This window comes from Neophocaena asiaeorientalis, unplaced genomic scaffold (assembly GCF_003031525.2).
Source record: "Neophocaena asiaeorientalis asiaeorientalis breed wild unplaced genomic scaffold, Neophocaena_asiaeorientalis_V1.1 scaffold100, whole genome shotgun sequence".
NCBI classification, from domain to species: domain Eukaryota; kingdom Metazoa; phylum Chordata; class Mammalia; order Artiodactyla; family Phocoenidae; genus Neophocaena; species Neophocaena asiaeorientalis.
This window is the reverse complement of record NW_020173955.1, coordinates 1085753-1096034: the sequence shown is the minus strand read 5'-3', so window position 1 is coordinate 1096034 and position 10282 is coordinate 1085753. Positions and strand designations below refer to the sequence as shown.

The following is a 10282-nucleotide window of genomic DNA, read 5'->3' as shown; positions in this document are numbered from 1 at the left end:
GGGAGCACAGGGCCGCCCTCTCGAGCCCAGCTCCGCTCGGGGGTGAGAGGCGGCAGCGGCAGCTCCCTCACGTCTCTCCCGGGTGTCCTGTCAGCCAGCAGTTTCCCCCAGGTCCGCAGCGCCGCCTCCGCCGCTCCTGCCACCGCCTCTCCCACATCCCCGGCCTCCAGAGGAGCCGCCGCCGCCGCCGCCGCCGCGCCGCGACCACTACCCTAGCGCTTCTGCTCCCTGCTCCACTGGTTCCCCTCACTCCGCCCGCCTGCCTCGGCCCGGCTAGGTCCGGGGAGACAGTGTCCGAGGCCGCAGTGAGGCCGCCGCAGCCCCCAGCCCACAATCCACCGCGCGGCTCCGCCGGGGCGGGAGGCCGCGGCCCGGACCGGGGGGTAGTTCTCGCCGCCTCAGGAGAAGGCCGGGGCCGGCGCTGGCGCCGCCGGCGTTCCCCCGGAGCGGGGAATACCCCGCGCGGCTGCTCGGCGCCTCCTCTAATCTATTCTAATAGCCCTCCAGGCAAAGAGAGAAACCCACGCTGAACTCGACTTTTCCCCACGACCCTTCCCCCACCCCGAGGTGCTCTCGGCGGCAGCCAGGTGCCGTCTGCCGCCTTCCGAGGGACGGTCCGCGAACCCTCAGGGTGGCCTTCGCCCACCCCCCAGACCAACTGACTCCAAGCATCTCTCAACCACCCAGCGCCTATTAAAGAAGCTACTTCCACAACATTCCACCTCTCCTTTCACCCCCTTCAAAGTGAAGGCTGCTCAGAATTTCCCAGTTAAGCGTCCTTTTAAAGGTTTAAGGTGACCCCTCCCCAACAATCCACTGGACTCTGGAAACTGCATTGTCTCTCTCTCGAGGCCTTCCCTCACTAAGTTCTTCTAAGTTTTCCCCTAGTTCCAGGCCTTCCTTCCAGGCACCTATCAAACTTCTCTGGCACTGAAATCAGTTATTCCTGCTATTTGACTGAGATGCTTGAAGTGTGTGTATATTATTAATACCTCCTCCCTGTGATTCTCAACGGTAATCCAATTTAGCCGGGTTTCAGAGGGCTGGTGATCTTAATCCAATAAAATACAATCCACAAGAAAGGGAATGTCTTAGGATATTTTTTAAAAGAGAGGAAAGGGCCATTTGAGTGCTTACGTCTTAATTTTAGGAAGATTTCTTTCAATTTTGAAATTATTTCTTTGCCTAAAAATATCAAAGTTTCAGGCATTTATAAGACACTTAACAAATCAAAAGTGAAAATATAAGTCTTACCTTTGGGGATTGAAAAAAATGATTCAAATTTCACTTCTAAGAAGTCACTTTGAAAACTGCAAACATAACTCTTTGTGAAATAATTTACACACTAAGGAGCTAAAGTTGGGGGAAGGGAAGGACAAAAGAGAAGGAAGCAACAAAAATAGCTGAGAGGAAATTCTTACAGTATGTTTTTCAAATTCAATTCTCTACAGTTTTGTAATAAGGAGAACGAGAATATCAATCTCCAATATGAACTAAATTTAACTTTAAAATAAGAAATCCTCTAAATCCCCAATCTCATATAAAACCAGATGAGTTTACATTATGAACATATCAAGGAAAGACTCACCAAATTTCATCAAAGGCCAGAAAGGAGAATAATTCACTTTAAATCTGGAATCAGTTCACAGATTATACTAAGAAATATAGCAGGTTCCTATATTTTGGAACATCAGGAAATCAACAATAGTTTAAAAGCTGCCTTAAAACTGGCAGTTTGGCCTTTTTAAAAATATTTGCATTTATATTATACCCCACCTTGTTTCAAAAGGATTCCAAGTTGCTGTAGTTGGCACTTGGGTTAGACAATAGCCACGAAGTATCTCCCAGACACTAGAAGAAGACAGACTGGTTTGCTTTCCTCATCCATCTGTAGATAACATACCATAGGAAGAAAATACACACTGAGTATTGCACTTAGTTCTTTCAGGGATCCAGCATGATTTTATTTTTACTTTTCCACAGAACAGTTCATAATCGTGAATCTAAATGTAAAAGTAAATGGTAATGATCAGGTTTGCCAAAAATAAAACAAAACAAAAAACTGTTAACTGGACAAGTAATTTAATTTAGAAGTAGATAAATTTCAAATTAATTAATATGTTCACTTGTTATCCCTTGAATCATTTCAGTATTAAAAAGAAAAGCCAATGGTGGTGTGATGAATTGGGCGATTGGGATTGACATGTATACACTGATGTGTATAAAATTGATGACTAATAAGAACCTGCTGTATAAAAAATAAAGTTAAAAAAATGATGGAATACTGAAAACTTGTATATTACTCCCAACAATTACTGAGTGTATTATTATCACGTGAAATATTGTAACATTTCTAGTGTTAGAAGATGTTTGCATCTTCTAAATCAGCTGCTTGATTACTTTGGAAACAATTATTTAACTCTGTTAGATTGCCCTGTTACATTTCTCTTTGACACTGATATTCCACATTTTCATTTGATTACCATAATAGCAACTACCATTTACTAATAATTTACTGTGCTCCAAGATAGGGAAAACCAAGGTAGCATGGTGTATTAGTTTTCTATTGCTATGTACAAAACTTAGTAGTTTAAAATAACACATATTTATGATGTTATAATTTTGTGAGTCAGGAGTCTTGGCACAGTTTAGCTTGGTCTTCTGCTCAGGATCTCATAAGGCTGCAATCAAAACATCAGTTATGCTGTGTTCTCATTTGGAGGCTTGACTGGGGGAGAATTTGCTTCCAAAGTCATTCATGTTGTTAGCAGAATTCCCTTTCTTGTGATTGTAGGACTGAGAACCCTAGCTTCTTGCTGTCTGGGGGCTGCCCTCAGCTCCTAGAGGCCTCCTGCAGTTCCTTGCCATATAGGTTTTCTCACTATGGCTGCTTATTTCATCAAACCGACAAGGCGTGTCTCTAAACTCTCTAAAGTGAGTCATCTAGCAATACAGAATGATATTCTATCTTCATGTTCTATGGTTTAGAAGCAAGTCACAAATTTTGCTCACACTTAAGAAGGAGGAATTACACAAAGTTTTGAACACCAGGAAGTGGGAGTCATGGGGGCTACCCTAGAGTCTGTCTACCACCTGCAATGATTAATTCCACAGGCTTTGGAATTCAGCTAATTTTGGGTTTTTCAACCTGCTTTGACACTTTAACTCTGTGATTTTGATCCCAATTTCTAATCCTTTGTTTCTTCATCTGTCAAATAGGAGTAATATCCCCTTCACAGTTAATTTTTCTCCAATGTGAAGTGAGGGTAATGATAAAGTTGTTGTAAGGATTAAATGAGCATTTTAGCACAGTAACTGATAACATGAGAGGCTCAATAAACACTTGTTAGTTTTCTTCCTTTTCCCTCCTCTCTTTTTTTTTTTTTTTGTTTTGTTTTGTTTTGTTTGCAGTATGCAGGCCTCTCACTGTTGTGGCCCCTCCCGTTGCGGAGCACAGGATCCAGACGCGCAGGCTCAGCGGCCGTGGCTCACGGGCCCAGCCGCTCCGAGGCATGTGGGATTTTCCCGGACCAGGGCACGAACCCGTGTCCCCTGCGTCGGCAGGCAGACTCTCAACCACTGCGCCACCAGGGAAGCCCCCTCCTCTCTTTTTTATTTTGATCTTGGTCTCCTAGAAGTCCCCACTGTCATTTCTACCTTCAATGGCTACTTTGGTAGCCTGCCTGCAGTGTACGCATACGTGCGTACCTGTGTCTGGGGCCATGCAAACCCAACTCTACTATCAATGCCTTTAAAAATAGGACTGTATTGCAAATGTTATCTCTAACTTCAACTAGGAACATTAAAAACTGATAAACCCATAACATTAGAAGGATAATTATTAAACACAGAGGCTTTGAGAGTTTAGAGAAGTTTGTTGGGATTGACATTTTTTACTCCCTCAGAATCATGTTTAATATGCATATGGTACAAAAGACATATTATTGCATAGTAGTCTTCATGGACTCTGGGTTTGCATCCTAGACCTGCCACTTTCTAGCTGAGTAACCTCAGGCATGTTCAGCTCTCTAAAGCTCAGTTCCTTGTAGGAATAATGATAGCACCCACTTCACAGACCTTCTATAAGGATTACATTTAAAGTATACTTAAATAGCATCACTTACTGCCTAGCTCATAGTCAGTACTTTAAAATGTTAGATATCATACTCATTATTATAATCTTTACTATCTCATTATTATTAGGAAAGCTGTGTTAATGAAAAGTACAGAACAGGAAGCAGCAAGACATGGCTATGAATGAGGTGGGTGAAGTGAGGCATGAGAAGTCACAAAATCTCAAAAGTTCTCGAAAACCAAAGGGCTGCAAGTAAGATAAATGGTCAGAAGTATGAAAATTTGCAAGTCAGAAGTTGGACAAGTAAGAACTAGGGGCCAAGGTAAAATTGTGAATTCTCAACCAAACTGTGAGTAATGCAACCTAAGACATCAGCAAGAGAAGGTCACATAAAACAGGTAATTCCTACCTCAGACATAAAGTCTTTTATAGAGTTCCTCCTGGAGCAGGAGTCAACCATATAGCATATCTAGTTGCGTTTGGAACAGGAAACACTGAGTCCTGTTACTATTGGAAAATAGTGAATAAATTGTTGAATAGGTTAGGAGAGTATAGCAATCAGAAATATGGGCATATCCTGACAAATGTAAAATTATTTTCAAATTGGACCATTTCCCTAGAGAAGTAGTTATACCATTTAATCGGTCCCATTATCATATTTTTTCTTATGTCGCTTTTTACAGTATTGGTTCTTTTATCTATGGAGGCTTTGTCTAACAAACTAAGCTATAATTATTTCCAGGACAGGATTTTCTGTTGTTGCTGCTATTGTACTTTTTAAAATATCCTACAGAATCTGGAACAATGTACTACATAGTAGACTTTCAATAAATGCTTGTTGAATTAAAAAATAAATATGAATTACTCCCACTTAGTAAATGGTATTTGGTATAATGAATAGTAATAATTCATGAAATTAATGGATGACCTTGAAATCATACTTGACTCTTTCATATTCCACATCTACCATGTCAGAAAATCCTATTAGTTCTACCTATTAGTTCTAGATATACCTTCAAAGTATATCTTGACTAAACACTTCTCACCACTCACATTGCATCCACCCTGGTCCAAGCCATCTTGCCTACAGAGCTGCTAACTACAGCTGCTGGGCTATACACTGCTCATTATGGAAAGCACCATTCTCAGACACTGCAGGGTGAATGATGCTTCTTGGAGTTGTATAGTGCAATGATCCTACTTGCCTGGATTACTGCAAAGGTCTCCTAGCCTTTGTCCCCCACCAGCTTATTCTCAACCCAATAATCAGCTTGATCTTGATGAAACTTAAGTCAGGTCATGTCATGTCATTCCTCTGCTTAGAACACTCCAGTGGCTCCATCTCATTCACAGTAGAAGACAAAGTCCTGGCAAGGCCATAGTTGATCTCATCCCACTCTTACCTCTCTATCTTTATCTCCTCCTAGTCCCCCCATTTCTCACTGCTGTAGTCATATTGGGCTCCTCACTGTTCCTAAATCCAGGCATGCTCCTGCCTCAGAGTATTTGCACTTGCTCTTCCCTCTGCCTGGAATGCTTTTCCCCCACATATCCTAATGGCTAACTCCTTCACCTTCTTCAGGTCTTTATTCAGATCTTACCTTCTCAGTGAGACATTCCATGACACCCATATTTCTCATTGTAACACCATGTCCTATGTGTTTTTCCACTTTATTTTTCTCCTTAGACTTTATTATCACCTAAGCTCCCATATGTTTTACTTAGTATCTGTCTTTCCCCCACAGGAATGTTAAGCTTCATGAGGACAGAGAGTTTTGTCTGTTTTGTTTACCACTTCAGCCAGCCAGTACCTGGAACAATGCCTGGTGTGAGCTGAGAGCTCAGTAAATACTTGTTGAATAATGAATGAAAGATAAAGACAAACTAGTGCTTATAAACATAAACCACTTTCTTCCACACATTAAGCAGAATGAGTAACCAATTAGTCTAATGTTTTTTCAAGACTTGCCACTGATATGTTATAGGGCTCAAGATTTTTGTTAAGTCACTATTAATTTATTAGATAATGATAGTCTTGGCTTATTTTACAATTGGAGTATTTTAAGTAATAACTATATGGAATTATTTTTTAAGTATGCTATTCTATAATGAAAAGACAATGGTTAAACATCTATTAGAAAAAAATTTTTTTTCATTTAAAACTTCTCTAGGTTAAGGAGAAATTTCATTTAAACTTTTCTAGGAAAATTATGGGCAATTTAGAAACCATATATTTTCAGAGAAACAGAAGCCATGGTTGGCCTCTCAGGGATTTTCCTCAAGAACCACCCTCTACATCAACTGGGTACGTGACTCAACACCAACCATCACACAGAAAGAACCCCCTAAGCAGCAGGAATACAAATTCTTATACCGCTATGTAATATTTTTAAATAGAGAAAAAAATAAAACAGGAAATATTTTAGAAGCAAAATAAACAGAGACAAAAACAACAACAACAAACAGTGGTATCATGGAAACAGGACAATTTCACAACATAATCCAGAGTAAAAGATTAGTATAACAATGGATTGCAATTATATAATGGACTTTCGTTGGATACCAAAATGCATCAGAAAGGCCATTTAATTCTCATGCCACTGTCTGGTCATTTTGATTCCGATTCTACCAGGAAGTAAAATATCTGTGTTTTCTTGCCCTATTCTCTTTACTTCTGTGAATTCCTGAGCATTAATAAAAACAAGTTCTCAGTCAGAATTTGATTTCAATCTAGAAGTCTTATTTCTGAAAATCTAGCCTTAGATTTAAAACAGTATTTTCCCCTTCCACACTATTATTTATTAACTTTTAAGGATCTATATAAAATAAAAATAATGAAAAACTCAAAAGAAAGAAAACATCTTTGAAATCAAAGACTTTTGGAACGGAAGAGGTTTTTCACTTGCACATGAGGAAATGGAGGTCCAAAGGGCTGAGACAGATAACATTTTAGCAGTGGCAGCCGATTTCTAATCAGAAGCCAGGTTTAAGGGCTTCCGGTCCCATGCCGTTTGTCCTACACTATATTGTGGGAATGCCACACCAAGAAATTACTGAAAAAGAGAAGAATTATGTTAAGTGGAATTACTTATTATTTGAATCCAAAAAATATCAGATTCCCCTTCTTCTCCAAAGAAAAGTTAAGGCTTTCTCGAAAAGTATGGAATTTGAAGGTTCTCAATACTTATAAGAAAAAGACATCTTGTAGGGAAGATTTTGCTTGGAAATAAGTCTTTAATAACTTAGTAAATAATCAATTAGATTAATTTATTATTTCAGGTATTCTTTACCAGTTCACAAATCCAAGAGACAGTTCCTATATTTGGTTGCAAGAATGCAGTATTTTAGAAAATGTATAGCTTATTTTTGTGTGTTCCTCCTTTATAAATATGCAAAAGCCTATTTCCATTCTTCTAAGTTTACCCTAACTTTATTTTACAGCTCAATATGCCCAGCAAAAGAAATGGTAAAGAAAGCATACAGGACACATTTACAAAATGTAAGTATTTTTGTGTCTAATACACAAAAATTGAAGGTCAGACTAGTGACAGCTTTTTTTTCCACAGATCCCTACAACAAGCGTATATCAAACCAGTGAGCAAACAAAAAGCCTGTATAAATGGCTTTGTCTTTATGATTAAACTGGCTCACTGATGCGTGCCAGGGAGTGCTGCTTTGATTCCAGGTGGTCAGCATATCCCTCTAGTTAATGGCATCCAGAGGGAAATGGCTCTCCTCTCTGGCTGTCTGATTCTTTACTGCCTGCCTGAGCTGCCTGCCTTTTGCCCCAGTATGTTAGAGGCTACCTCGGTTACTCACTACTTGTCCCCAGAATTAGGTTAATTTTTTGTCAAAGTCATGACTCCTCTTAATGGTGGAAGAAATATTCTGATTCTAAATCTCTTATTAGAATGAAGAGGTAGGGAAAATGTTCCTACACCAACACTCCTTAACCCCCTACCGTCATCCTCATTCTCCAGTAAACATCCAAACATCCATTCACACTCAGTGGATATTTATCAGAGATGTTTCTGGGTCCTAGATGCTAGCAGTAAGCAAGATTGATTCAGTTCATGCTCTCATAGCACTCACAATCTGGGGGTGGTCTGGAGAGGGAGTACAGAAAAGAGACATTCAACAAATATTATAGAAAATGTTCAACAGTTGGGATACATGTCATGGAAAAGTAAAAGAAGCTATGAGAGCTTGTAAAGGTGAGTGTAACTTAATGTAGGTGAACAGGGAATCCTTGCCCATGGAAGCAGCATTTAAACTGAGAAATGAATAGGAATTGGCCAGGGAAGGGGAATAGTGGTGGTGAAGAGTCCCAGGCAGTGGAAAGAGCCAGCAGAAAGAAACTCTGAGACATGAAGGAGCTAGGTAAGCAGAGGGAAGAGAGAAAAGGCTGAAGAAGGCCTAAGCCAGACCATTCAGGGAGTTACAGGTCATGGTAGAGTTTGGACTTTATTATAAGTTTTTACAGGGCTCTGGGGAAAGAGATGACACAAGCATGTTTTTAAAGGATCAGTTTGACCACTCTGTGGAGAATGAGTTAGTGGAGATAACCAAGAAAATGTATGGCACTAGCAGCTAGAAAGGTATCTGTTATGGACTGAATGTTTGTGCCCCCCATACCCAAATTCATATGTTGAAGCCTTCATTCCCAAGGTGATGGCATTTGGAGGTGGGAACTTTGGGTGGTAATTAGGTTTGAATGAGGTCATAAGGGTGAAGCCCCTATGATGGGATTAGTGTCCTTATTAGAAGAGGAAGAGTGAGAGATATCGCTGTCACAGTGAGACATGGTGAGAAGGTGGCTCTCTGCAAGCCAGGAAGAGGGCTCTCACCAGGAACTGAATCTGCCAGCACCTTGATCTTGGACTTCCCAGATCTCATAACTGCTAGAAATATTTGTCTGTTGTTTAAGCGACACAGTCTACAGTATTTTGTTATAGCAGCCGGAGCTAACTAACACAGTGTCTGAGTGGTCCAGGTGCTGGGCTAAGGTGGTAGTGGTAAAGACAAAGAGCAGTAGACAGATTGAGAAGTATCCTTGGAGACAGAATTGACAGTACTTGGTGACTGGTTGGACAAAGGGACTAAGAAATAGGTAGATGTAAAGGATGATTCCTAGGTTGATGATTCCTAGGTTCCTGACAAGAGCAACTAGGAGGATGGTGGGACTATTTAATGAGGTAGGAAACATTGGAGGAGGAAAAGATTTGGCACCATAAGTTCAGTAATAGACATGTCCAATTTTGGATGTCTATGTACTAGCTATCTGGAAATACTAAGGAGGCAGTCAGATATATGGGTCTGGAACTAAGAGAGACCTGAATGAAGATATAAATTCAGAAGTTGTCAACATGCATTTAATAATTGAAAGGATGGATGTGTATGAGATTCCTGAGAGAGTATAAAGAGATAAGAAGAGAAGAGAAGGGAAAGGAAGGGAAGAGAAAAGAAGGGAAGAGGGCCTACGACTGACCACAGATCCATACAACAAGCATACATCAACATATATCAAATCAATGAACAAACAAAACATTTATATAAATGGCTTTGTCTTTATGATTAAACTGGCTCGCTTATGTGTGTTAGTGAGTACTGCTTTGATTCCAGGTGGTTTAGCATATCCCTCTGGTTAATGGACTAGGTCCTAAGAGGAGGAAAAGCAACCAGGGGAGACTAGAAAGAGGAACCAGAGAAATAATAGAAAAGCCAGGAGACCATGGGGTCACAGAAGACAAGGAAGCAATTTTTTGGGAAGAAGATGGGAGTGGTCAACTATGGCAAATAAGATGTGTTGTCCATTAGATTTAGCAGCCTGAAGGTCACAACTGATCCTACCAAGAAAAGTTTGGTAGAATTAGAAGCAGATTATCATGAGCTGAGGACTGTTATATGAAAAGAACAAAGAATGAGTAAACTGTTTCTAAAAGCTTAGTTATAAAAAAAAAAAAAAGTGGAGTAGGGGGAGGGACCAATGGAGTGGTAGGTGAATGTAAGGGAGGATTTTCTTAATATGGTACATATTTGAACATGTTTGAATTCCCAGCAGTTCTCTTCAAAAAAAAAAACAAAAAGTAACTCCATTGGGCATAATAATTAATTTTCTCCCAAATATTTTTCACTCATGTTATTCTGTGGGTCAGGAGATCTAATATCACTTAAAACTTTTGATTGAACATGAAAAAAAAAACCTGG

At 40.1% G+C, this 10282-nt stretch overlaps 1 protein-coding gene across 8 annotated transcripts in view; it reads right to left on the bottom strand.

Moving 5' to 3' along the window:
* Nucleotides 1-10282, bottom strand: part of VPS54 (VPS54 subunit of GARP complex) — a 132782-nt gene that overhangs the window by 104160 nt on the left and 18340 nt on the right. For 7 of the 8 annotated variants that reach the window (XR_003004241.1, XR_003004234.1, XR_003004237.1 and 4 more), the window contains exon 2: nt 1777-1888. The exons of the other annotated variant lie outside the window; for it this stretch is intronic. The gene's annotated coding sequence lies outside the window, so the exon portion shown is untranslated. The remainder of the gene's footprint in view (nt 1-1776; nt 1889-10282) is intronic. 8 annotated transcript variants of the gene reach the window in all.